The sequence below is a fragment of the Nomascus leucogenys genome, chromosome 18 (assembly GCF_006542625.1).
Source record: "Nomascus leucogenys isolate Asia chromosome 18, Asia_NLE_v1, whole genome shotgun sequence".
Lineage (NCBI taxonomy): Eukaryota > Metazoa > Chordata > Mammalia > Primates > Hylobatidae > Nomascus > Nomascus leucogenys.
The window spans coordinates 26,301,147-26,327,552 of NC_044398.1; the positions used below are offsets into that span (position 1 = coordinate 26,301,147).

The 26,406-nt window shown below is 39.2% G+C and overlaps 1 protein-coding gene and 1 pseudogene across 2 annotated transcripts in view; one reads left to right on the top strand and one right to left on the bottom strand.

Annotated features, from left to right (window-relative positions):
- LRMDA (leucine rich melanocyte differentiation associated) overlaps positions 1–26,406 on the top strand; it is a 1,126,997-nt gene that overhangs the window by 806,504 nt on the left and 294,087 nt on the right. The window lies entirely within an intron of this gene.
- LOC115831323 lies at positions 21,671–21,771 on the bottom strand (annotated as a pseudogene).

A 26,406-nucleotide genomic window follows, 5' to 3' on the forward strand; every position in this document is an offset into this window, starting at 1 on the left:
AATAATATTGGTGGCAATCTTAGCCATGAATTGAGTGAACAGGTATTATGGGAAAGGAAGGGGGTGAGATGGATCAACCAGGACAACTCCCAAGGGGCCATGTTGGCAAATTTTCCTGCCTCATGCCTCGCCTTGGTGACATACAAATTTTAGGCATTTTAAAGAAATACCCCAAACTGTCAGCCCTGTGCAGTGGGAGTGTGGTTCACTCCCTTGTTAGTCAATTTGGGTGATAGGGGGTGGCCAGCTGCTTGCTCAGGTCTCAGGGGAGAGGCCCTGATCTTTCTGGTCCTTCTCCCCCAATCCTAACCTCAGCCTAGACACCAGGACACTGCATTAGGCTTCTCTAACCAATAAGGAACATTTCCCCTTAAACACGGTCACCATGTCATTATCACAACTAAAAAAAGAATAATAATTCCATAGGGCTTTTCAATACCCAGTCCATATTCTAATTTTCCCAGTTGTCTCAAAAATATCTTTTTGTATCCATTTTGTTTGATTCAATGTCCAAACACAGCCCATACCTTTTATTGTGTTGTTGCATCTCTTTGATCTTTTTTAGTCTTTAATCATCTCCCTCCCCTTCTCCTTTTTCATCTTCTCTTTGTCTCTTGTGCTCTCTGTTTCTCTCTCTGTCTCTCTCTCTCTCTCTCTCTATTATGCATTGATTTTTTTGAGGAATTGAATGAGTTGTCCTGGGCAATGACCCACATTCTGATTTGGCTGGTTGCTTCCCTGCCATGTCATCTAACTTGTTCCCCTATCCTCTGTACTTTCTATAACCTGGTGTCAGATCACTAACTTGTTTGAATTCAAATTCATTTTTTTTTAATATGGTGCTGTATACTTCCTATTGCATCACATCCTGAGACGCATAATTAATATCTGATCATGGTAACTCTGTGAGGCGATGGGTGTGTTAATTAATTTGATTGTGCTAATCATTACGTTTTATGTATATATACATATATTTAATGTATATATACATACACAAGCATATGTCAAATTATTACATTGTGCACCTTAAACACTATATAGAGTTTTATTGGTTAATTATATCTCAATATAGCTGGGAAAATTTTAAAACTAAAAGCAAAACAAAAACAATCCCATCAAAAAGTGGACTAAGGACATGTATAGACAATTCTCAAAAAAGATATACAAATGGCCAACATATGAAAAAAATGCTCAACATCACTAATTATCAAGGAAATGCAAATCAAAATTGCACATACACACACACACACCCCCCCCCCATGGAATACTACTTAGCTATAAAAAGGAATGAAATAATGGCATTTGCAGCAACCTGGATGGAATTGGAGACCATTATTCTAAGTGAAGTAACTCAGGAATGGAAAACCAAACATTGTATGTTCTCACTCACCACCTTACTCCTGCAAGGAGGGCCATAATAATAAATATATGTTATATATACGTAACATATATTTATTATTATATATATATTTATATATATTATACGTATATATATACGTATATATAACGTATATACAATATATGTATATATAATATATATGTTATATACAATATATGTATATATAATATATGTTATATATGTATATATTATATATGTGATGTATAATGTATGTATATATTATATATGTGATGTATAATATATGTATATATTATATATGTGATGTATAATATATGTATATATTATATATGTGATGTATAATATATATGTGATGTATAATATATATGTGTATATATAATATATGTGATGTATAATATATATATATTTTATATATATATATATATGTTGGCATGGATGTGGTGAAAAGGGAACACTTTTACATTGTTGGTGATAATGTAAACTAGTACAACCACTATGGAAAACAGTGTGGAGATTCCTTAAAGAACTAAAAGTAGATCTACCATTTGATCCAGCAATCCCACTCCTGGGTATCTACCCAGAGGAAAATAACTCATTATATGAAAAAGATACTTAGACATGCATGTTTATGGCAGCATAATTTGCAATTGCATAATGTGGAACCAGCCCAGATGCCCATTAATCAATGAGTGGATAAAGAAAATGTGAGATATATATATATATATATATATATATATATATATATATATACACACATATATAAACACACATACACACACACATACACACACACCCCATGGAATACTACTTAGCCATAAAAAGGAATGAAATAATGGCATTTGCAGCAACCTGGATGGAATTGGAGACCATTATTCTAAATGAAGTAACTCAGGAATGGAAAACCAAACATCATATGTTATCACTCATAAGTGGGAGCTAAGTTATGAGAATGCAAAGGTATAAGAATTATATAATGGACTTTGGGGTCTTGGGGGAAAGGGTGGGTGGGTGGTGAGAGATAAAAGACTACATATTAGGTACAGTGTACACTGTTCAGGTGATGAGTGCACCAAAATCTCAGAAATCACCACTAAAGAGCTTATTCATGTAACCAAACACCACCTGTTCCCCCAAATCCTATTGAAATAAAAAATTAAAAATAAAACTGTATCTTATCGGTAGGTTCAGATGGTTCTTCCACTGGAAGAATCAGCTGGGTTCTTCCACTGGAAGAATCAGCTGGATTCTTCCATTGTAAAGTTCCCAACCAACCTTTTACCTAATGTTTGAGTATCTTTTGATGATGGTGACCTAAGTTCATTATTTCATTACAGGTTGGAGAATAATTTTCTAATTTTATCATCCCTTTGTATCTATTACCTGGAATTCCTCTACGAAGAATTTTCTCCCATATAATAATTGTTTGAAATCTTTTTTTTCTCACAGCAGATAACTTGGTTTGAAACAGTTTCTGTGGGCATTGACTGTATGAAATGTGAATGTGAAGTGGTTCCAGATGCAGCGGAAGTGGGAGGCTGAGGGTCCCCTGCAGGCACAGGCTTCCCTTCATCCTCTGTACCTGTAGCAGAGGAGCCCTTGGGCTCCAGCAGTACAATTGGGGAATGCCCTGTTGAATAACACTGCCTGACCCCTGCCCTCACCAGGCTTACAGTGTGGGGTCCTGGAGACTGAAGGGTATGCCTGTAGTACAGAGAGGGTAGCCACTCACCAGCTTCATGATTTTGGGGCTGTTGGCCATAGTCAACCTTATTTCCTTATCTGTAAAGTAAGAATAAGAGTACTAACCTCATAGTATAGTTGTGAAGATTCATTGTGCTAATGCCTATAAAATACTTGGCGTAGTTTCAGCTTTATAACGATGCTTAATAAATGCTGGCTTGATTATTCTTATTGTAATAATTTTTTTTTTTAAGAGACAGAGTCTTGTTATGTTGCCCAGGCTGGAGTGCAGTGGCTATTCACAGGTGAGATCCCACTGCTGATCAGCACAGAAGTTTTGACCTACTCCATTTCTGACCTGGGCTGGATCACTCCTCCTTAGTCAACCTGGTGGTTCCCCGCTCCTTGGAGTTCACCATATTGATGGTGAACTTAGTGTGGACACCCAGTCAGCATAGCTCACTACAGCCCAGAACTCCTGGACTCAAGTGATCTTCTCGCCTCAGCCTCCTGAGTCGCCGGGACTACTGACTATTGCATTGGTTTGTTAGGATTGCCATAAGAAAGTATCACAACGTGGGTGGCTTAAAAACAACAGAAATTTATTCTCTCATAGTTCTGGAGGCCAGAAATGGGAAATAAAGGTGCCAGTGGGCCCAGGCTCCTCCGAAGACTCTGGGTAGAATCCTCTCTTGCCTCTTCCCCACTTCCGGTGGTAGCTGGCAGTCCCTGGTGTGCTACCACTTATAGATGCATCATGCCAATATCTGCTTCTGTCACCACATGCCCATCTTTTCCTTCTGTCTCTTCACATGGTGTTCTCCTCTCTACATGTTCACATTGTCCTCTTAGAAAGATACCAGCCATATTGAGTTAAGGGCCCACCCTACTCCAGCATGACCTCATCTTAACTCATTACATCTGCTATGACTCTATTTCCAAATAAGCTGACATTCTGAAGTACTGGGGTTTAGGACTCAACATATCTTTCTGGGGGATACAATTCAACCCATAACAATTGTGTAACCATGCAACACCGAGTCGTCCTACATCTTGACATACACAAGCGTTCCTTGTACTTTACTGTTATGCCACTTTTCTTGCATTTTACTGTTTTCCTACTGGTTTTCTCTCAGATATGAGATGCTATGTAGTGCAGAGTGAGGATAAGATGAGCAGCTCTTCCATGTTTAGACCCAGGGCAGACACTTGAATAAGTCCTTCTCCACCTCCAAAGACAGGATAGGAGCAGGAAACATCAGCCAGAACATCTCATATAAACAGCAGAAGCAGTACAGCCTTAGAGAACCCATCCACACCTCAGAACTTCCCAGCCAAGCTCATGCTGGCAGGCGCCCAGTGATTCTCCCGTCTGTATCACGACAAGCCTCGGAGTGAACTGTTTATTTATCAATTCTTAATTGAGTTGATGTTTACTCATGATTGCTAGTGGATGAGTAATTTACTACAGAGTTCGAGGAGTCAGATAGTGAAGAGATCATTATAAAGAGAAATTATAATAGAGTTCCCTGTACTCAGGGGTCTGGCAATAAAAGATTGATATAATTAGATGGGGCTTGGTAACAAATACTATTACATTATGTCTGAATCTTATTTAAATATATTGGCCTTTTATCTTAAACTTATTAGTGGGTGGCTGTAGCTTACGTTGACACCTGCTAGCTCTTTTACTCTTGCAAAAGGAGGGCTGAGCTATACAAAGGAGTCAATCATTTGATGTTTAGAAGCAATGGCAAGGTATTTAGGGCAGTTCTCCCTGTTGATTTTTAGAGGAAGAGCAAGGTATAAGGGGAACTTAAGCTCCCACTTGGTCACAAACTTTCTGGATAACAAATTCAGGGGCTGTGTTTGTCTGTACTGTGGCTGTGGCTACCTTGGAACCTTTAACTTGGCTAAAGTCATCCTTGAGAAAGCAGATAAAGGAAAGGGCAGGAAATAATCTGACAATGTAGTGAGAAAATGAGCTGTGGAGTAAGACAGGCCGGAGATGAAAACTTTGCCATAGTGGGTTGAGTGGTAGCCCCCCAAAACATATCGCTCCGTCCCATCCCTGGGGCCTGTGAATGTGACCTTCAGTGGAAAATGAGTTGTTGGAGATGTAGCTAAGGATCTCAAGAAAAGATCATCCTGGATAATCCAGGGGGGCTATAAATCGAATGACAAGTGTCCTTGGAATAGACACCCAGAGGAGAGATTAATGGAGAAGAGATATGAAGATGGAGGTAGAGGCTGGACTTATATAGAGCTGTTAGGGAATAGATTTCTGTTGTTTTAAGCCACCAAGTTTATGGTAGTTTGGTGCAAGGTCCCTGGGAAACAAATATACCAGTTTTATAATAAATTGCTTGTATGACTTTGGGCTAGACTCTTAATCTTTACGAGCCTCAGTTTTCTCATCTGTAAAAGTTGGGTTATTACACTTGTCTCTCAGTATCGTGAGGACCGTGAAAGCTCACCCAACCCAGTGCCTGGTACATGACAGGCATTCAGTATACATCAGATTCCTTCTCCCATCACCTCCTACCCATTTTCCTACATGATGTTTCAACTTGAAATCTTTTTCATCTTCTACGCCTCCTAAAATGTCTGCAAAACTAACAGCCCTCCCCTGAAGAATGTTCCATTCTTCAGGAGCTGTTCTTAGGACTGTCAAATTAGAGGAGAAAGCATGGTACAGCTGGTGTTTTTGCGGCAGTTGGGTGAGAGCCATGTAGATATTAAAAGTTTTTCAAATGCAGTTCGTTGAATGCAGCCCTATAGAGAAGCAGCTGAAGTCCACATTGTAGCTGCAGTGTGGCTGGCCAGCTGGGGTCTGTTTCCTTCACACAAGGTCTCAGGGTACATTCCCAGCCATGGAGAAGAGACAACACATGGGAGGGGAGTGCGTATAATACTCTGGGCTGTAGAAAGAAGCCAGTGTAAATGGCTTTTTGCTGGATGTCTTTAGTTCATTGATTTTAGGCCTAGAAAGTCGTGATTGATTACATCCCACCAAATACAGGCTGGGGAAGTCAGTGTGGGAATTTAGAGCATGACTGATTTAATAAATGTTTTCAGAACCATGTATTCTTCTGAGGCATGAGAACAATGAGAAAAAGAACACTGGTCAAGAGCTAGCAGAGCTGGGGTCTGGCTTCATTTCTGTCCTTGATTAGCTGTGTGACTTTGAGCCAGTCATTTAACTTCTCTGAGGCTTCAGCTTCACAGTGAGGTTGTTGGAGCCGTACATCTCAGTACTAGCATTCAGTGGTTCCATGAAAATTCACAGTGATCCCCATGAGGTCAGTGTCCACCCATGTAGCACATATATTTTGTTTGGCATGCTTGCTGGGGAGAGGAGAATCACAGGAAGGCAACAAGGGAAGAAAAGTTTAAAAAATATTGGATGTTCTCTTATATATATCATCCAGGGCTTCATCCGTCATCCAGGGGAGAACTAGAGATGTTTTAAAGACTTGAGACCTCCACTGCCTGGTCCTATTGAGGATCCTGTGTTAATGACAGTTTTGCCATCTCTAAGTGGCGTTGAAAATCCAGTGCCTGGGAATAAGTAGGCAGAGGAGCGCCTGGAGTCATGGCCCTGTTATAAGGTAGTGGTGTTTGTTTTTGGGACATTAGCCCCCTTCCAATTGTCTGTTATGTTGAGGTCAGTTTCCATGTATGTTTCCCTATGTCTCTGAGCACATTCTGATCAATTCATTGATGGTGAGAGGGAAGGAAAGGGAAGGAAATAGACGTTTTTTAAATGCCCCTGATGAGCTCCCTACTGGGGAGGATCTGTATTCACAGCCATCTTGTGGGGCAATCACTTTACCCGCATTTTATACATTATAAACCTAAGGCTTGGAGGTGTTAGGTAAATTGGATAAAGTCACTAAATTATTAAGAAGCAGAGCCAGGAATTGAACACATGTCTGTGTGAGGGCCTGTGCTTTCTTTGCCTTGACATCCTGCCCTTATACTATGACAGCTCTGGGCATGCATTGTATACAATACACTGGGCTGATGGGAAGTAGCAGCGGAGGAGGGGAGGATGGGGATAAAGACAACTATGTATCATTCTTGTTCTTGAACATATTATCTAATTAGACAAATAAAACTAACATGAAGGGAATACCTAAGACAAGTTAACAATTTTATTTTATCAACAATATAAAAATCAGAGATATGATACTAGCAGCTAACATGTATTACACGGTATATGCCACATACTAAAGACTCTACAATTGTTTTCTCAATCGTCACCACAATCCCATGTCCATATTTCATTGATGAGGAAGCTGAGACATAAGAGAGTTGGAAACTCTACCAAAGTTCACAGCCTTTGGGCTTCCAGCAGTGAGCCAGGATTCCAATCCAGCCCGATTGGTTCCATGTGGTACTGCTGGTGTTATTTGTCATCAAATAAGGGAACCCAAGGCCCACTGTAGGCTCATTAGGAGAGATGAGTTTGGTCTGAAGTGGTCCTGGTGGACTGAAGGGAGGAAATGAAACTCAAAAATCCTGTATGGAAATAGCCTTGTGGTCATATCAGAGATCAGGTTTCTAACGCAGCTTCTTACCAGCTCATGGTAGGACTTTGCACTAGTTGCAGGGCTTTTCCCACACCTCCTCTCATGTCTCATGGCTAACAACCTATTTTCTTCTGCATTCGAATCTCCCGAGAATTCTCTCTAAAATGGAGGGGTCATTAGAAGGCAGATATTTTTGGTGCACGTCTTCCCTGGGGCAAGCAAGTGCTTGGAACCAGGGGTGCAGGGAAAGCCGTACGAATCCACAGCTGACTGTGGGACAGTAATAGGGTCTAAGAGTGTTAGGTCCTGCAACCTTTCTTGAAGCGCAGATAGGAGTGAGTGCAGCAGAATTACGGCCCCGGATTAGTCCAACTGGCATTGCTCATGTAAAAGCAATAGCTTTGTCAACTGCAATCCCACTTTAAAGGGTGTGTGGGATTGAAACAAGATGGCTTGAAGGAAGAGACCAGTGCCTGTGCTCTGTCTTTGCATTGCACACAAGTATCCCTTGTCCTGAAAGACCAGGTGGACTGGATAACTGCATAACAAAGATGGGTACAGCTAAGGGATGAGGGAATACAAAAGGGGAGAGGACACAAACAGCAGAGCCAGGTCAGGTCTTGGAGAGTAACTAGTCACAGATTGCAGTCAGATCCTGGGCTAACATATTTTAAGTGAAAACAATGGATTTAAATGCCATTAACAGAGCGTGTATTCTCCAGGTTCTTTTATACCAGCCAGCTTCACTCATTCCAGTGATGATCTTGTCTTACCTCCTCTGTCCCTCACTCCTTCACTCTTGCCCCAGCTATCCCAGAATAGCTTAACTACCCAGTGTTGCATATCAAGAAATTGTGACTTGGAGAGAATAAAGTGACTTAAATAGATGACTGTTTACCAGGTTAAAATACAAAACTACATTTTCTGATTTCTAGTTTGATATTTCCCCACAATGCTATACTGAAAGCTGGATTTTTCTGTCTTTAAGGCATGGAGAAAAGTGAGGGAGTCTTGGGGTTTTTCAGAATTTGAGGCAACATCCTTAACATTGGGCGAGGTAGTCTGGCTATTAACCATGAAACCCTATGGAATGAGCTTAGTTGAAGGGTACTGAGCAAGCTGTTTCAGAGCCCAGGGCCTCTGTGACAACCAAACACATTTGCTATTTGGAAAATAATTATAGATCCTTTTGAGAGATTCGGCTGTGGATAAAACTGGAATACTCTGGCTAGAAAAGTACTTGCTATGAAATCCATTCACCTAGTGTGATAGATTGTTAAAAATGGCCACTTTTATTCTATCCCTATATGCATGAATCCCCCCCGCCTTCCGCCCCCCCAACCCAGCAAGGTGTCTGTAATATTCCTCCTATCAAGAGTAGAGTTTCTCTACCCACCTCTTGAATGGGGGCTTGACCTTGTGACTTGTTCTGGTCAGTAGGGCATTAGCAAACATGATGTATCAGAGGCTTAGAAAGCATTTGCATGTGGGGCCCTACCCTCTTCTTGACACCCTGAGACTGCCATGTAAAGAGATTGGAGTGCCTTCCGGAGGTTGAGAATATTTGGAGCAGACAAAAGTCATCCCAGCAGAGACTCCCTGGACCAACAGTGAAGGCACCTGCATTTTTTCTAAAAAGTCCAAGTGGAAGGGTATTGTTATATGCAGTCCTATCAGGTTTTCTCAAATAATGGGGAAAGGACACAGGTGTCCATATATGCTTGTGAATCCAGCCGTCTTCATTGGAAAACGTGTGGCCTGCAGAGATTCAGTGGAATGACCTTACCCCAATAGTCCAGGACAGTGGCTCTCAACTGGGAGCTATTTTGACTCCCAAGAGTCATTTAGTAATGTCTGGATACATTTTTAATTTTTGTACCCCCAGGGCAGGAGTATGCTACTGGCATGTAGTAGATATAGGCTAGGGATGCTGCCGAACATCCTACCATGCACAGGACAGTCCCCACAACCAAGAATGATCAAGTCTGAAATATTGATAGTGTTGAGGTTGAGATACCCTGATCTGGGCAATTGTTGACTTCATGTCAGGTTTTACAGAGCTCCTTAACATATCCAGGTAATACTTCACCAGACTCCAACCCTAGCCTCATCTTCTTCAAGAGCGAGTTCTCTCTTTGGGAGTCTCTGAAGAGTCTGTCAAAAACATTTCTTAACATCCTAAGACATGCCTCTTTAGGGTTGGATAAAGACAATTTTCTAATTTTAAAATGCCTTCCTGGCCCCAGATTTTGTGCTTATATTGCAGAGAAGTAGATTGAATGCCTGAGGGAAGGACACGGATCAAGGTGGAAAGTCAGATGTAAGCAGAGCTACATTTGCAGAAAGTATGAGTTCAGTTTAGTTTTTGCTTATGGACCACAAAGATGGCCCTCACCTCTAAATCTTGAAGAATTCCAGAATTTTTCTGGGAGAGGAACATCTCTATCACATCTGCCACAGCGGAAGGCTTTGTGCAGGATAACATATCATTGGCTTGAGAACAGAGTGAGCATGTGTGGAAGAGCCTGTAATTTTTAATATGACATTGGCCATAATTTATCATGTCATACCACCCACTCACAGCAGCCTCATCCTATGAAATACTAAATGCCTTTCTTATCAACACTTCATGGGAAAATGCTGTTCTGGCATCTTCCTCTAAGGGAAACAGAAATCTAACCATGTTCCTTACAGCCTAGAACTCTGTACACAAAGATCAGACTTGTTTTTCTCCCTGAAAATTTATAGGTATTTACAAGGACTCATATCCTGTTTGCTATTTAGAGGGGCAATGGAGTGAGAAAGAATTATGTAGGAAGTTTATTTTTCTTGAGATTTGCTCAAGCTGCTCAATGACTTAAAAAAACTCAGATATTACTCCCCATTTTTATGGGCAGCTTGCTGTTTTCTATTCTTGCTTTCCTCACCGACTTTCTTGGCACAGCTATGCTTGAGTACTCCTAGCAGGTGGCTAGATTCTCAGTGAGATGCTTCTGTCATAAAATACCCTAGAAAAGGAGGTTAAATTCGTGATCCAGGGTGAAGTCCTTGTGTTTTAGTCTTATTAAATTAAAGAACCAACTTTTACTGAGTGTTCCAAGACTGGATTCTTTCTTCCCTGTTGTCGGCAGCTCTCAGTAGGTACAGACCTTCTGCAGAACTCTGATGGCACCCATGAAGGAAGAGGAATCCACTCTTATGGTATTAGAGCTTTATGAACCCTTTCTTAATATTAGAATGGAATCCTACAGCCAAGAGAAAACTGTGTCTCACTTTCGAAGAGGTAGACAATTGGAAGAAAAATATTCATCTTCTGACAAGTTTTAAAGAAATAGAAAATATTGCTTCTTTTTAAATATTTGCCTGGGTTTGATCACTTAATATTTTTTAGTAGATGACAACACTGCATTTCCAGGTAGATCGACTAAAATGCTTGGAGAATGGTTCTGTTTAATTTAATTGCCTGGTTAACTTACAGCAAATCACAAATTATTTATTTATTTATTTATTTATTTATTTATTTATTTTTATTTATTTTTTGAGACAGTTTCACTCTTGTTGCCCAGCCTGGAGTGCAATGGCACAATCTTAGCTCACTGCAACGTCAGCCTCTCAGGTTCAAGTGATTCTCTTGCCTCAGCCTCCTGGGTAGCTGGGATTACAGGCATGTGCCACCACACCTGGCTAATTTTTTTTTTGTATTTTTAGTAGAGATGATGTTTCGCCATGTTGGCCACTTTGGTCTTGAACTCCTGACATCAGGTGATCCACCTGCCTCGGCCTCCCAAAATACTGGGATTACAGGTGTGAGCCACCTCACTGGGTCACAAAGTTTTCATTTAACACAGTTAAATATGATTTCATGACTAAGATTCTCATTGCTGAGTTATCATTCTTCAGCTGGAGAAGGGGAGAGGGAAGGTGCACTGATTCCCAAAGATGCCCTGGCATTTTGTGAAGCAAGATTGAAAGATGTATGCTGGAAAAAATTCATTAGTTTGACTCTCTTTTTAACTGCATTCCTATAAATTGAGACTCTACTCATTTAAGGTGGTTATGAGAATTGAGTGGATATGTAATGAGATACAGAGGGTGGCACATTGCAAACTTTGATGATAAATTATGGATGTTATATGTATGTACTTTCATTTGTAAGTAATGATTTTTATAAAATATTATGATACATTTCTAGGCTGACCTTGAAGGAGAATACTAACACAACTTTGGAAAACCAAAAAATGAAAAAAGGGTATCCATTTCTCACCATGAATAGGTTTCAAATCTCGTATTTGGAGCATTTAAATTTAAGTTTGAGGAAGCAGGACTGAGGTCACATCTTTCTCCATTGGACATTCTTTCTGATGAATAAGTACTAAAACTGCTTTGAATTTGGTTTTCCCCTTAGATAAGAATTTATTTTTTCCATACGGTCTTTTCTTTGCACCTGAAGGAGCATTGAGGGTGAAAAATAGAGGCCTGTTTCCTGTTCCTAACTGGAGCCCTCCAAGGTTGTCAAACTAGAGCAACAACTTTGTGGGATTTATGCCTGGGACCTGTCAAAGTAGAATTATCATAGCAAACCCTCTCTGCTATCAATCAAAGGGGTATTGGGGATGGCAAGGGCAGGCATTTTTCAAATTTCTTTACTGTGCATATTTAGTCTTGTGCCTGGGGGAGGAAGAGCTCCTTTGAACAGTTCTTGTAGATTTCTTTTCCATCAGATGGCAGCTCACAAAACTACTTAATCTTCCCCAAAGGGCTTCTCTCATTGGCCTGCTGAGAAAAACAGCCAAGGAAGAGAGAGCGGGGAAGACAGGGACAATCCAACAGCAAATACTAGAAAATAAGGCATTGCTTTCAGAGGACGCACTGTCTAAGTCTGGTCACACTGATGTCACGACTTAGAAAAGCACACTGTCCATTGAAGGTTATCTCCTGTCACTTCTAAGTATCATGTGGACATTTAGCAACAGCACAAAGCTGACACTGCTATCATAGCAGTGTGAGTATTCTTCTGTCCTCCAGAGCCATTTCCCACATTTGTCAAGACAAAGGTTGAAGGGGACAGGACAAGGGAAATGGGTCACCCATTCATTCCCGTCTGTCAGAGGTTTGCTTTGTCATGATAACATTCAAGGAGCATGTTTATCTATCCCGCTACTGGAGGTTAAGGCAAGGGTAACAAAAAGAAGAGAAGAAATCCTGTTTGAAAAGTTTACAAATCCTGCTGTGAGGACTGTAAACAGAGTCCAGCCGGTGGTGGAGCATGTTAAATACTGCCACATTGATAGGGACCTGGTTCCCTGGCACTAGAAATCCACTCATGTAAACAGAGGAACTGTTGCTGTGAATCGGGTCTGTTTTGACTTAAAGTCTAAGAAACACATTGCCTTCAAAGTGAATTCTTAGGTGTCACTTCCCATAAGTTATGGCAGAAGATTACAAAGCTACTGATATAACATATTAGTTTGATGGACAGAATTATACCCCCAACACTTCCTGCTCTCCCCAATGACGCACACTAACTTAGTGTGCTGTGACAGCTGCCTTGATTTACCACCAGTCCGGGAGGCCAACCGGGAGAAGGAACGTTCACATGGACGCAGGGCCTGAGACTGGCCTGGAGCCTAGTTTATAAAGCTGCCCTGTAATTCACCACAAATGTGTCACCATTAAAAGAGGAAAAAAGGATTGCAGATAATAAATACTCTTTAATTTATTAGCTAACAACAAAGAGATCAGAGCCAGTTGTGATGTGATTGTTTGACATAATATTGTCAAGGAAAAAAAAGCTAAGTTGACCAGAGAGGTAAATTACACATTCAAGCAGATGCATCAACTCTTGGCTTGTCATAAGCCCAGCTAAACAAAACACCACACAGAGGGGAGGACTGGCCAAGAGCAGAGCCATTTATCTCTGCAAGAGACATATTCAAGAGCAAGTGAAATAAGACATAGTTCTTTTGGACTTGGTCAGAGGCCAGGTTTTAACTGTTATAAATTAAATGTTTTGTGTATAGGATTTGGCAATTCTAGTTGCCTTTGTCATGGTAGGGAGATGGTAGGTTTTTCTGCCTGTCTTAAACTCATGGTTTGGTCAGCTGGGGTGTGTGTCCTACTGCTAGATATTGGAGGATCAGTACCTTCTGGTAATTAGCAGATATTGGGAAGGTTTCTGTATGTGGCTTGTGATAAAATCAGTGGCTTTAGAAAAACTTGTAATCGCCTTCGTTTTCTGCGATTCTTCCTCCACAGTTGTTTAGCAATACTCACACAGGTCACCAGGCAGGAATTCATATTGATATTAGACTCGTGGAACCTGAGGATTGGAAGAAACGTTTCATTCCGCATCCCACCCAGGACATGCCGACAGTTGTGTATGAGCGGGGCAACTTCCAGGGAGGCCAGGCCTCTGCCGCATGTTGTTGTAACATAGCTCAGACTCAACCAGTGCTTTCTGGGCTTTTATGTTTATATAAGCTACTGCCCAGCAAAACTCTCCCATCCCTTGCTTGGGAAATTGAGTTTTCAGATCTAAGTGGGTACTTTTGCTTTGTTTTGCATATATGGGTCTTTGGGTTTAGCCTATTGTTAGAACACAGATTTCTGGGTTTTATTCAACAGTCTGGAGGCAAGGATAGAGTCCTGTGGGTAGGTTTAAGGACATTGATTCATGGATCAACGTTTTTTTTTTTGGTGGAGTTAATTGATCTGCTATGAATTGCATCTCATTTATTTTATTTGTTGCAAGCAATATCATGGGGGATTTTTGTTAGATGTCTTATTGAAATCAATTTATAATGTTTATGGTCTCACTGATCTACCAGCTGAATAACTGTTTCTAAAAGACAGAGCTAGAAGGCAGGGAGGGAGAGAGAGAGAGAGAGAAAGGGAGTGGAGAAGAGAGAGGGAGAGAGAGAAAGAGAGAGATTGATTTGGCCTAGCTCATTCTAGGTAAAAAGGTGTACTAGCTCTTAAAAGTTGCTACTATCTTTTCAACGTGCTCATATATCATATATTTAATATAATTTTTTACAATTTTAGTGTCTTATTATTTTTAGAATCTTCTGTTCCTCCTTAAAAAAATCAACAAAAATATTTGCCTAAAGTTGCTTTTTATCTGTATTTTTTCGAATATTAATAACATTGTTTCCGTGATCAGATCTATAAGAATTTTTTTGTTGTTGCTATCGTAAAATAAGATACTATTTGTATAGGTCTAGACACCAGGCATCTCCTATGTCTCATAAGCTCTCTAGGGCCTCATTCTTTCATTTCTTTTTTCTTTTTTACTTTTCACTCATCAATCTAGCCCAAAGATATAATTTCATGATGGAGAAAATAACGACAAAACAAGAGCTTGGTTTTAATCATTCTGCCTTTTCTCTGTCATTTGGGATTTCTTTTTTTAAAAACCATTTTCCAACAGTAGACTTATTTTCTTCCTTTGGGCATGGTTTTCATAAGTGACTTCTTAAAATCTGAGTTCACTAGAATATGCCCCATACAGTTATACTAGTTTGGTTTCTTTCACTGCTTCCCCATCCTCAAGCTTCCCCAACTTCCCTTCCTTGTTGTCAATTTTCATAATTATATACTCAGAATTTCACTTTTAGTAGCATCCTTCCTTCTTGAATTTCATGTCGTATTAGGATCAATATCTGTGGAAATACCATACTAATACTATACTATACTATACTATACTATACTATACTATACTATACTATACTATACTATACTATACTGAAATGCTATAGTCTCTTAAAAATAAAGCAAATCCAATCAAGAGCATTCATATATTTGTGTTCCAAAATGTGCAAAGTTATCTCCAATTAGGCACAGTCACTTTCTCCTAGGGGTCTCATATCTTCCATACCACCAATCTTTTTATTTTTTAAGTTTGATCCTGTTGGCATTTGTTCTGCTATGTTGCTACTTTTTAAATATGTTCACTAAATGCACTTCTGCCTAATTTTCTTGGTTTCCAAAAAGGATTTTCCCTCTTCACCTCTTCTCCTCTCCTCTCTCTCTCTGCTGGAAATACCTTTCTTTTGAACAAGGTGCTCTCTTCCACTGTCACATTCTGGGCATGATTACCCACCACCATGAGTTTAGTTCATTTTATTTTAGGAAGTTGCAACTGGTTTTATAGGAACAATGTGCTTTTATCATGTCAACTCCATGTTGAAAAACCTTCAGGGACTCCTCCTTGCATTTGGGATACAGCCACAAACCCTTAGCCTGGCTTCTGAGGTCCACTTAACCTTGACCTCAATGTACTTTTTTAGCCTAACCTTCCAGACTTTCCCTATTTACACTCAGCCTTTCAAGTCAACTGATCTGCTCATAGCCAGCAACATGATTTGTTCTTTTATTCGTTCACCTCTTTGGGCTTTCCCCCCAGACCTTTTCTAGTTTTCTTAATTAGAAGGTGAGTCACCAAAAAGGTTATTAAAATCATGTCTTTCATTGCCTTTTGTTTTTTTCTCTATGAAGAATAAAATAATTTTATGGTGCAAAATGACCTTTTGAAGACTAAGAAAGAACATAAAGTTTGGGCCAACCAAAATTAAAAGTGACTCACAATTAATACTACCAAAGAAGGCAATCTTCTGCTGTCCTTAAGTCAGCAAGGATTTATGAGAGTGCTTGATGATTGTGTGTTGCATTTCCTCTGTCGGAAATGAAATGATACCTAGAATTTTAGAAGCATAGATTCTGAAGGATGACTTCATAATAAGGATATTAGGAGCCCGCTGTTACCCATCTCAACCTTGGGTTCCTGAAATACACTGACATTCCTACACATGGCTACATATCATTCTTATTATTCAGTCCACAGCCATTGCTAGGATAGATAAAAAGCAACTGTCATTTCACATCAGACCAAGCTAGGAAAGTACATCTTTCCTCAACCAAGAAGATGGAGTATGAACCAGACCACATGGCCCAGTGGATGGGAATTGATAGTGCATGCAGTAGCTTTAAAGCAGCATCGAGCAAAATAGATTTAAATCATTCTGAAAGAAATAAATCCCAACAGTGGATACATTGTGCTGAATGAAATGAAGCTCACAAAAGAATTGATTAGGAAGTATACCAAATGGAATAAAATGTAGCAGAAAGGCACATATTGGAGAGAATAAAATATGTTTCAGTCTGAAGGGGATTTAATTTACTAAGATACAACTGACCAGCTATAAAGCAGATGAATAACATATGTAGTCAAGTCAAATGGACATTCAATGGGAATAGGTTTATATAGATCAATGGCATCATGTGATCAGTTTCATTCTTCTAATTCTATGACTCATTGTGTAATATCTTTAGCTCTCTCAAGAAAATCTGAGGCTTTTCTTGAATCCTGAAAGAGGGAACTCACCTTAAAGGGGTGTATGATTAATTGGAAATAGGTTATTGTTTGTTGGCTTGTCTTGGTCCAGAGAACCATAATAATTTTCTGGAATTAGAAGGCTTTTACAGTAAATTGCAATAGAGCATCACAGTGAAGACTATTTAAGCACTTTTTCCTCCAATGTTAAGTTAGTTCTACCTGGTCACTGTGCTGAAATACTTAGAGTCATCAACGATCTTCATTTCTCTTTCTAGGAAACTTGGAAATTTTAGGTCAATATTGAGATTATCTTGCTGGGAATTTTCTCCCACATGCAAACATATTCATTAAACGCTTCTGTTGCGCTTCAGTCGGAGTCCTTTGGAGAATATAATTCTCAACATGAATGAAGCTTATTTCCAGTGTTATTCACAGTGGCATATCAAGGGCAGGGGGGGATGAGAGTGGTCTGCTCCAGGTACAGACAATGAGGGGACGCATTGTTTGTAGAAAGTTTTAAAACAATAATAAAACCAACTAAAATTTTGTGTGTATTCTATTATCACCATGAACTGGCAATTCAGGCAATTAAAGTGATAAAAATACTCGTCTCTGGAAAAAAGCTGTCAATCTAAGTTCTAAGTAATTGCCAGGAGTTCTGTTGTATTTTAAAATAATGACTATTATTGTTAATATTTATTACATTTTAACACACTTAAAAGTTTATCTTTTAAGACACATCATATTCTACATGGAGTTACTCTGGGGAACTCCTAGCTCTCCAAGAAGCCTTAGCATACATGAACTTAGCTATAAATTCACAGTGGTTTGGAATTATTAGAGATCACATCACAGTCAGTGTCTCTAAACCCTTGGTAGCATATATTTCTGCATTTGAACAATATATTTGAACTAGGCAGTCATAGAAAAATGATTGAAAGATAAAGAAACAGGTCGAGTTAGTTCTGTCATTCAATGAGACTACTTGGAGCATTTACTTGTATTTAATATTTAAAACAATAAAATAAAATACAAACCATGAAGTGTACTATTTTTTCTTTGGTAAGTGCAAATTTAAGTTTATGCATGAAGATCTCTAATATATTTGAATAATAGCTTTACATTAAAAATTTAATTTTCTTTTTAATTGTTAATTATTTCAAAACAAAAGCAAATTAAGAAAAAATAATAATTACTAATTACGTGATTATAACTGAAAAGAATTTTGTTTTACGGAGGAAGGGGGTATTAATAATTATCTGCTCTCGGTATCAAATATGCTAGCTATGGCACTGGGTATTTTCTTTTTTTTTTTGAGACAAAGTCTCACTCTTGTTGCCCAGGTTGGAGTGCAATGGCGTGATCTCAGCTCACTGCAACCTCTGGCTCCCAGGTTTAAGCAATTCTCCTGCCTCAGCCTCCTGAGTAGCTGGGATTACAGGCACCCACCACCACACCTGGCTAATTTTTGTATTTTTAGTAGAGACGGGGTTTCACCATGTTGGCCAGGCTGGTTTCGAACTCCTGACCTCAGGTGATCCACCTACCTCAGCCTCCCAAAGTGCTGGGATTACAGGTATGAGCCACTGTGCCCGGCCAGCACTGGGTATTTTTATTTTTATTTTTATTTTGGTTACAGATGATAAAACAATTCAAATTGCTGAAAAAAATATGTAATTTAATACTTTATCAATTTCCTTTTATTTTGCAACAAACCACCTCGAAATTTAAAGGCTTAAAATAATAGTTATCTATAAGGTCACAGTCCTGTGGGTTGGCTGGGTGCTTCTTATCTGGACTATTTGGTTGGGGCTGATGGTCACAAATGGCCTCACATGTCTGGGGCTCAGCTGAGATGGCTGGAATAGCTTTCCATGTGATCTCTCCTCTTCCAGGAAGCTAGCCTGGGCATGATTCCTGGTGGGAGAAAGGTTCCCCTAACAGGAGAAGGAAAACTCCATGCTCAAGTACCTTTTAGGCATTTACTTGTATAACATTTGTTAATGACTCATTGGACAAAAACTGTTACAGGGCCAAGTCCACATACAAGGGGTGGAGAACCAGACTCTACCTCTTGATGGAAAAGCGTTAAGGTTACATTGCCCAGGGAAGTATATATAGAGGTAAAAGATATTTTTGCAGCCTTTTTTTGTGAATAATCTACCACCTACCCATAAGGGTTGTGTTATCTCCAGGTATTCAAGTAACATTGGCAGTAACTTCCATCTTCATACTTCGTCTCAGTTCTACTTTTTTATGTAGTTCATGCAGCCTTTTAAAATTAAATGTATTTTTTTACTTGGAATATAATACTTGTACATATTTATGGGATACCTAGTGATGTTTCAATACATATAATGTATTGCATGATCAGATCAGTGTAATTAGCATATCTCTCATCTCAAACATTTTTCATTTCTTTATGTTGGGAACATACAATATCCTTCTTCTAGCCATTTGGAATGATATATTATTGTTAACTATAATCATCCTACAATGTTTTTTTAACATGAGAAATTATTCCTCTTATCTGGCTGTAATTTTTCATCCTTTAACAAATCTCCCTAACCCTCTCTTTGCTTTACCCTTCCCAGCCTCTTGTATCATCTCTTCCACTTTTCATTTCTATGAGATCATCTTTTTTTAGCTTCCACAATGTGAGTGAGAACATGTGGTGTTTAGTTAGTTCTGTTCCTGACTTATTTTGCTTAACATAATATCCTCCAGTTTTATCCATGTTGCCGTGAATGACAGGATTTAAATTATTTTTATGGCTGAGTGATATTCCATTGTGTGTATATATATCACATTTTCTTTATCTACTATTCCGTTGTTGGATACCTAGGCTGAGTCCATATCTTGGCTATTGTGAATAGTGCTGCAATAAATATGGGGGTGCAGATGTCTTTTTGATATGATGATTTCCTTTCCTTTATATACATTCTTAGTAGAAGGATTTCTGGATCATATGGTAGTTTTATTTGTAGTTTTTAAGGAACCTCAATACTGTTCTCCATAGTGGCTGTACAAACTTACATTCCCACCAACAGTGTAAAGTGTTCCTTTTTTTCTCCATCCTCACCCACATTTGTTATTTTTTGTGTTTTTTTGATAATGGCCATCCTAACTGGGGTGAGATGATATCTTATTGGTGTTTTGATTTACGTTTCCTTGATGATTAGTGATGCTGGGTATTTGAAAATATATTTCTTGGCCATTCGTATGTCTTCTATTGAGCAATGGCTGTTTAGGTCATTTGCCTATTTTCATTCTTAATTTTTTCCTTCACTTATTGGTTGTTCAGGAGTATGTTGTTTAATTTCCATATACTCGTACAGTTTCCAGCATTCCTTTTGTTATTGACTTCTAGTTTTATTTGGTTGTCATCTGAGAAGATGTTTGATATAATTTTGATTTATCAAAATTTGTTGAGACTTGTTTTGTGGTGTAACATATGGACTATCCTGGAGAATGTTGCATCTGCTGATAATAATGTGTATTCTGTAGCTGTTGGGTGAAATGTTACGTAAATGTCTGTTAAGTCCATTTGGTCTCTGGTGCAGTTTAATTCCAACATTTCTTTGTTGATTTTCTTTCTAGATGATCTGTCCAATGCTTAGAGTAAGGTGTTGAATTCCCCAACTATTACTGTATTGGGGTCTATCTCTCCCTTTAGATCTAATAATATTTGTTTTATATATATATATATATATCAGTGTTCTGGTGTTGGGTGCATATATATTTACAATTCTTATATTCTCTTGCTTAATTGATCCCTTTGTTATCATATAATATCCTTCTTTATCTCTTTTTAGAGCTTTTTACTTGAAGTCTGTTTTGTCTGATGTAAGTGTAGCTACTTATGCTTGCTTTTGGTTTCTCTTTGTGTGGGATATCTTTTTCCATCCCTTCAGTTCAAGTCTATATATGTCTTTACATGTGAGGTGAGTTTCTTGTCAACAGCATATAATTGGATCTTTTTTTTTTTAAATCCATTCATCCTGTCTATGATTTTTATTGGAGAATTTAATCCATTTACATACAAGGTTATTATTGATAGGTGAGGACTTACTCCTGTCATTTTATTCATTGTTTCCTGGTTGTTTGGTATATTTTGTTCTTTACTTCCTCACTTATTATTTAATTTTGCACTTAGATGTTCCCTGTAGTGATAGGTTTCTCTTTTTCTTTTGTGTATTGCCTTGCTTCTTTTCTCTTTCTTCCTTGTGTATTGTCCCTACCAGTGAGTTTTATAGCCATGTTTTGCATGTTTTCATGAAGATGATGATTATTTTCCAGATGTAAGGCTTCCTTGAGCATTTCTTGTAAGGCCAATCTAGTGGTGATGAATCCACTTAGTTTTAGCTTGTCTGAAAAAGTTTTTATTTCTCCTTAATTTCTAAAGGATAGCTTTGCTAGGTATAATATTCTTGGCTGGCATTTTTTTTTCTTTTAGTACTTTGAATATGTCATCCCATTCTCTCTTGGCCTATAAGGTTTCTGCTGAGAAACCCATTATTAATGTAATGAAGTTTCCCTTATATGTGACTTGATGCTTTTCTCTTGCTGTTTTTAGGATTCAATCTTTGACTTTGACTTTTGACAATTTGAGTATAATGTGCCTCCAAGAGAACCTGTTTGGGGTGACTCTATTTTGAGTTCCTTGATCTTCCTGGATCTGGATGTCTATCTTTCTCCCAAGACTTGGAAAGTTTTCAGCTATTACTTCATTAAGTATGCTTTCTGCACCCTTTTCCTTCTCTGAAATATATGAACTACACAAATTCATATGCCATCCTTGTGCAGGGCCATGCTAATCTTCTCTGTATCATCATAATTTGAGTATAGGTACCACTGAAGTGAGCATTTTTAAGAAATAAATTTTGATAAGATGGTCAATATCAGCAAATGGATTACTTCTTGCTGGCTTAGCAACCCCACTGGAAAGAGAGCGCTTTCCAATAGTTCAAGACAAAATTTCAAGACTGACTTTTATTGGCTGGATTGACTTACATTTCTTTTCTTTTTTTTTTTTTTTATTTGAGACAGAGTCTCGCTCTGTCATCCAGGCTGGAATGCAGTGGCGCGATCTCAGCTAACTGCAAACTCCACCTCCTGGGTTCACGCCATTCTCCTGCCTCAGCCTCCCAAGTAGCTGGGACTATAGGCGCCTGCCACCATGCCCAGCTAATTTTTTTTATTTTTTAGTAGAGATAGGGTTTCACCGTATTAGCCAGAATGGTCTCCATCTCCTGACCTCGTGATCTGCCCACCTCAGCCTCCCAAAGTGCTGGGATTATAGGCGTGAGCTACCATGCCCAGCCGGCTTGCGTTTCAATCTTTGAACTAATCACCTGGGTCAGACCCACACCTCGTACCAGGAACTGGGCTCATGTCCATCAGAATCATATGAAATGAAAGGTGGAAGGCACTGGTTCTAAAAAAAAAACAATGACACCCTGGTTGTTACAAAATGAAGAGTGAATCAATGCTGGGCATGCAAAAATAAGAGCCTTTGACTACACTCTTGTGCTTAGGTCATAGTATCAAGGAGATAACTAGATTTAGGCTTTTCTACTTAGGTTTATTGTTATTTAAATTCACTTCTCATAAGCCTTGAAAAGCAACGCACATACCTTCAATAATGAGTCTGCAAGTTGAACTTTAAATATTTGCTTTACATACTTTTTGAAAGTCATATGTGCCAACATTTTTATATACATACTTATAAAGGTAGATAACATTTCTGCAGGATGAACCTGTCATGTAAACTCATTGATGTGCCACATGTGCACAATAGGTAGATTATAACTAAAAAACAAATTTCGAATGACATTTGAGCCATCTTGATAAGTTTATGGAGTTGTTGGAGAAGGAAAAGTATTAGTGGGGAACAAAGTTGTTGGCAATAAAATTAGAAAACAAGCCTCATGTAATCCCAGCTACTTTAGAGGCTGAGGTGGGAGGATCGCTTGAGGTTAGGAATTCAAGGCCACCCTGGGCAACATAACAAGACCCCATCTCTAAAAAATCATCATCATCATAATAAATTAGTCAGATGTGGTCGTATGCAGTGGTAGTTCCAGCTACCCAGGAGGTGGAGGTGGGAGGATCACTTGAGCCTAGGAGTTCAAGCTATGTGCATGCCACTGTATTTCAGCCTGGACAACAACATGAGACTACATTTCTTAAAGTAAACCAAAATCCTTCAAATGCATATAATCTAAAATCAGGAATCACCTGGGTTCTCAGTGATTGAAATCTTTACCACCAGTGTTCACTCATGCTAGCCTCATGCTCCCAGCCTGCTCCACTCATGCACCCGCTTCTCATCAACATGCTTTATTTTCTGAATGATTCTCCGTGAAAAGAACAAAGCGGGGTGATGGAAAGTACAGTCACTTGGCATTCAGGTTTAGGTTCCGGCTCCGGCACTGTGTGAAGTTTGTAAGTCTTTTCCCATTTCTGGATCTCAGCTTCATCTTCTGTCAAGTGAAAGATTAGGGTAACTGATCTCAAATAACCCTCTGGCATATATGAGTTCGGCACCTACATCTGTGATTGGTCCTTGGTTATTCAACATCTTTCCTCTGCAACTTATTTAGCCCTAGGTTCGGGGAATGGGCACTAACTTCTCCTGTACAGATTCCTTCCCAAGCTTCCAAATCCATGGCCTTTAGTTCTGAGGTTCTGCTGGCCCCTGTTTTTTTCCCCAAAACGAACCCTCTTGACAAATTCATGCTTTCCAGCAAGCTTACCAGGGGAAGTCATGCTAGCCAGGGTGACTCGTGACACTCTTTCCACAGCTGGCTCTGGCCTGTGCCTGATTGCTGCTGTGCCTGATTGTTGACAGCCATTTGCCCTTTCTTAAGCCCTTGCTAACCATTTTCTTTACAGAATATATATGTTATGTGCCCTAGCATAATTTTCCTCATAATGAAATAGAATCATTTTCGTAGAACTTTGCAATGTTGTTAACATTAGCGTTTTGGGGAAAGTCTTCTTTATAGTTGTTTATAATCTCATTTTCAAATTGAAAAAACATTCAAATGCTATCTTCAGAAGGATACATTCCAAACATTAATGATTGATCTTTACATTGGAAGGTACCTCTTGGGTCACCTTTTCATCTCTAGAGAGTTGATTCCAAGGCAAACTTGTTTCTGATGGTGTTTCAATGTGCTTTATTATAATCTGGGACCACAAAAGGAACTTCCAACAAACTTTTTTTTAAAAAAATATAATCATTTTGTCTCATTCTCTCTCTTTCTTATGCTTTTGCAAAATTTTTTTCTCAGTTTACAGCAATATGAAATTCAAAGAAAAATCAAAATAGAAAAAAACTCTCCAGTTTGAAAAATGGAGTTGATGTGCTATTTTAATTTGGTGATGATTCTACTGAGGCATTGTTTCCAGGTTTGCATGATGGTTACTTTAGCTTTTTTGCCTTTTAGACTCAATAAGATATTTCTCCATAGCACATTGCTCAAACTTCTACATAACTCATCTCACATATTTATGAAGTTTTGTCCCCTTGGACTATAAGCCCAGGCAGGGATGGGAGCTTGTTCATTCTTGGATCCCTACCGTCTTGCATAGTGCTTGCTATGTAGAAAGCACTCATGGGCTCAAGTGGAAGAATACTGTGTAGGAGCAAGAATAATATGTAGGGGTAAAATATTGGACATGCATAAATATTGAAACAAAGAAATAAATTGATTTTGGTGATAGGTGACCCTGAGAGGGATAAAAGTGTAACTCAGAGGCCCTCCTATGTTATCGTGGCAAAACCTCTGTCAACTCTGATGTCTTCTGCTACAGGTTAAAAAAGAATGGAAAGCTCTATTCAGCCATCTAAAACTCTGCCTTCATAATAATGATGGATTTGCTGTCACCATAACTCATTCATAGGTAATCTTGCAAGAGCTGAACTTTGGAACTACTGCCATTTGGAAGGGTTCCATTCACTCTAAGGGAAACCTGAGAATCTGAGTTCATTTACTTTTTATTCCCCCTTTTAGCAGTAATATGTTCATTTACCTTTAATGTTGAAAGGAAGCAGGTTGAGGCCAGGCATGATGGCTCACGCCTGTAATCCCAACACTTTGGGAGGCCGAGACTGGCAGATCACTTGAGGCCAGGAGTTCAAGACCAGCCTGGCCAACATAGCAAAACCCTGTCTCTATCAAAAATGCAAAAAATTAGCCAGGTGTGGTGGTACATGCCTGTAGTTCCAGCTACTTGGGAGTCTGAGGCATGAGAATTGCTTGAACCCAGGAGGCAGAGGTTGCAGTGAGCTGAGATTGTACCACTACACTCCAGCCTAGGTAACAGAGCAAGACTGTCTCTCAAAAAAAAAAAAAAAACACGGAAGCGGATTGAAATAATGTGTTTTCCATTTGCAAGTGGCGTGGTCATTTTAGTTGAAGGCATGTCCACTGCAAGTATTTTGGTCAGCTTGGCTGTTTCTCATGCTGTTTGCCCAATTTAGCACTACAGATTTTGCTCTCTTAAATTCCAACTTTATCCCATAGGAGAGGTGCAGATTTCTATTTCTCATCTCTTGTCTGTTTTAATTCTTTGAGAGAGGAGTCTTGAGTACTAAACAGAAAGGTAGGCATGGAGAAATGTAAAACATATTTTCAGGCACCTTAGTGAAAGGAAAATTTAATGGGACATTATAGTACTGTGGGAAATGGAGAGAGATAAGAATCATGCGCCATGCTTAACCTTTTGGACTCATCTTTGCCAATTTCTATGTGCCGTTCAGTAAATTAAATAAGCTTTCCTTAGCCTGAAACTGTCTGTGATAGTGCAACCTTTCATTGAGGTATCACAGACAGACATTCAGCATTCAAGACAGGGGCCTGACACCTTTCAAAAGTGAAGGAACCTGTGGCAATTTTAAACATTCCAACTATATTAATTCCAGTGACAGTTATCCTCTAAGTCATTTGAAATGGATTCTCCCTCTTCAACTTTTGAAACTTATATTTGATCTCCATGACCTCTGGGGCCTGCACAGGGGCACTCTGTGTGACTGAGTGTGTGAACAGCAGGAGGCAGAAGCAGGAAATTGTTGATCCAGTCCGTTTATGTCTTTCCTCATCTTTTAGCTGTTCTCTGTACCTTATTCATGTTTCTAAGGAGAAGCCTTGCATTTCGAAAAGAAAGGTTGAATAATGGTTTGGAGTTCTTTCTTTGAGGGCAATGTTTTTATTATTGCTCTTCCACCCAGGCTGAAAGTTGAGTGTCATCTGTCAAGCATCAGCAGCTAGGCACTTCACAATCAATACTGGGCTTAGTGGTTCTCATCAAGCACTATTGAGCCCTGGTTAATAGAGCTGCTTCTTTTCATGTGCTCACACTCAGTGCAGCTGAATTCTGTCTTCTCTGTCCTGGGAGGACACAGGGACCTGTGCCCTTCTCCAACGGTAGGATCCTTCTCAGGAAGTGCTCCTCACTTTCCACATGGTCAGGAAGTTTTGGATGTCTATAAC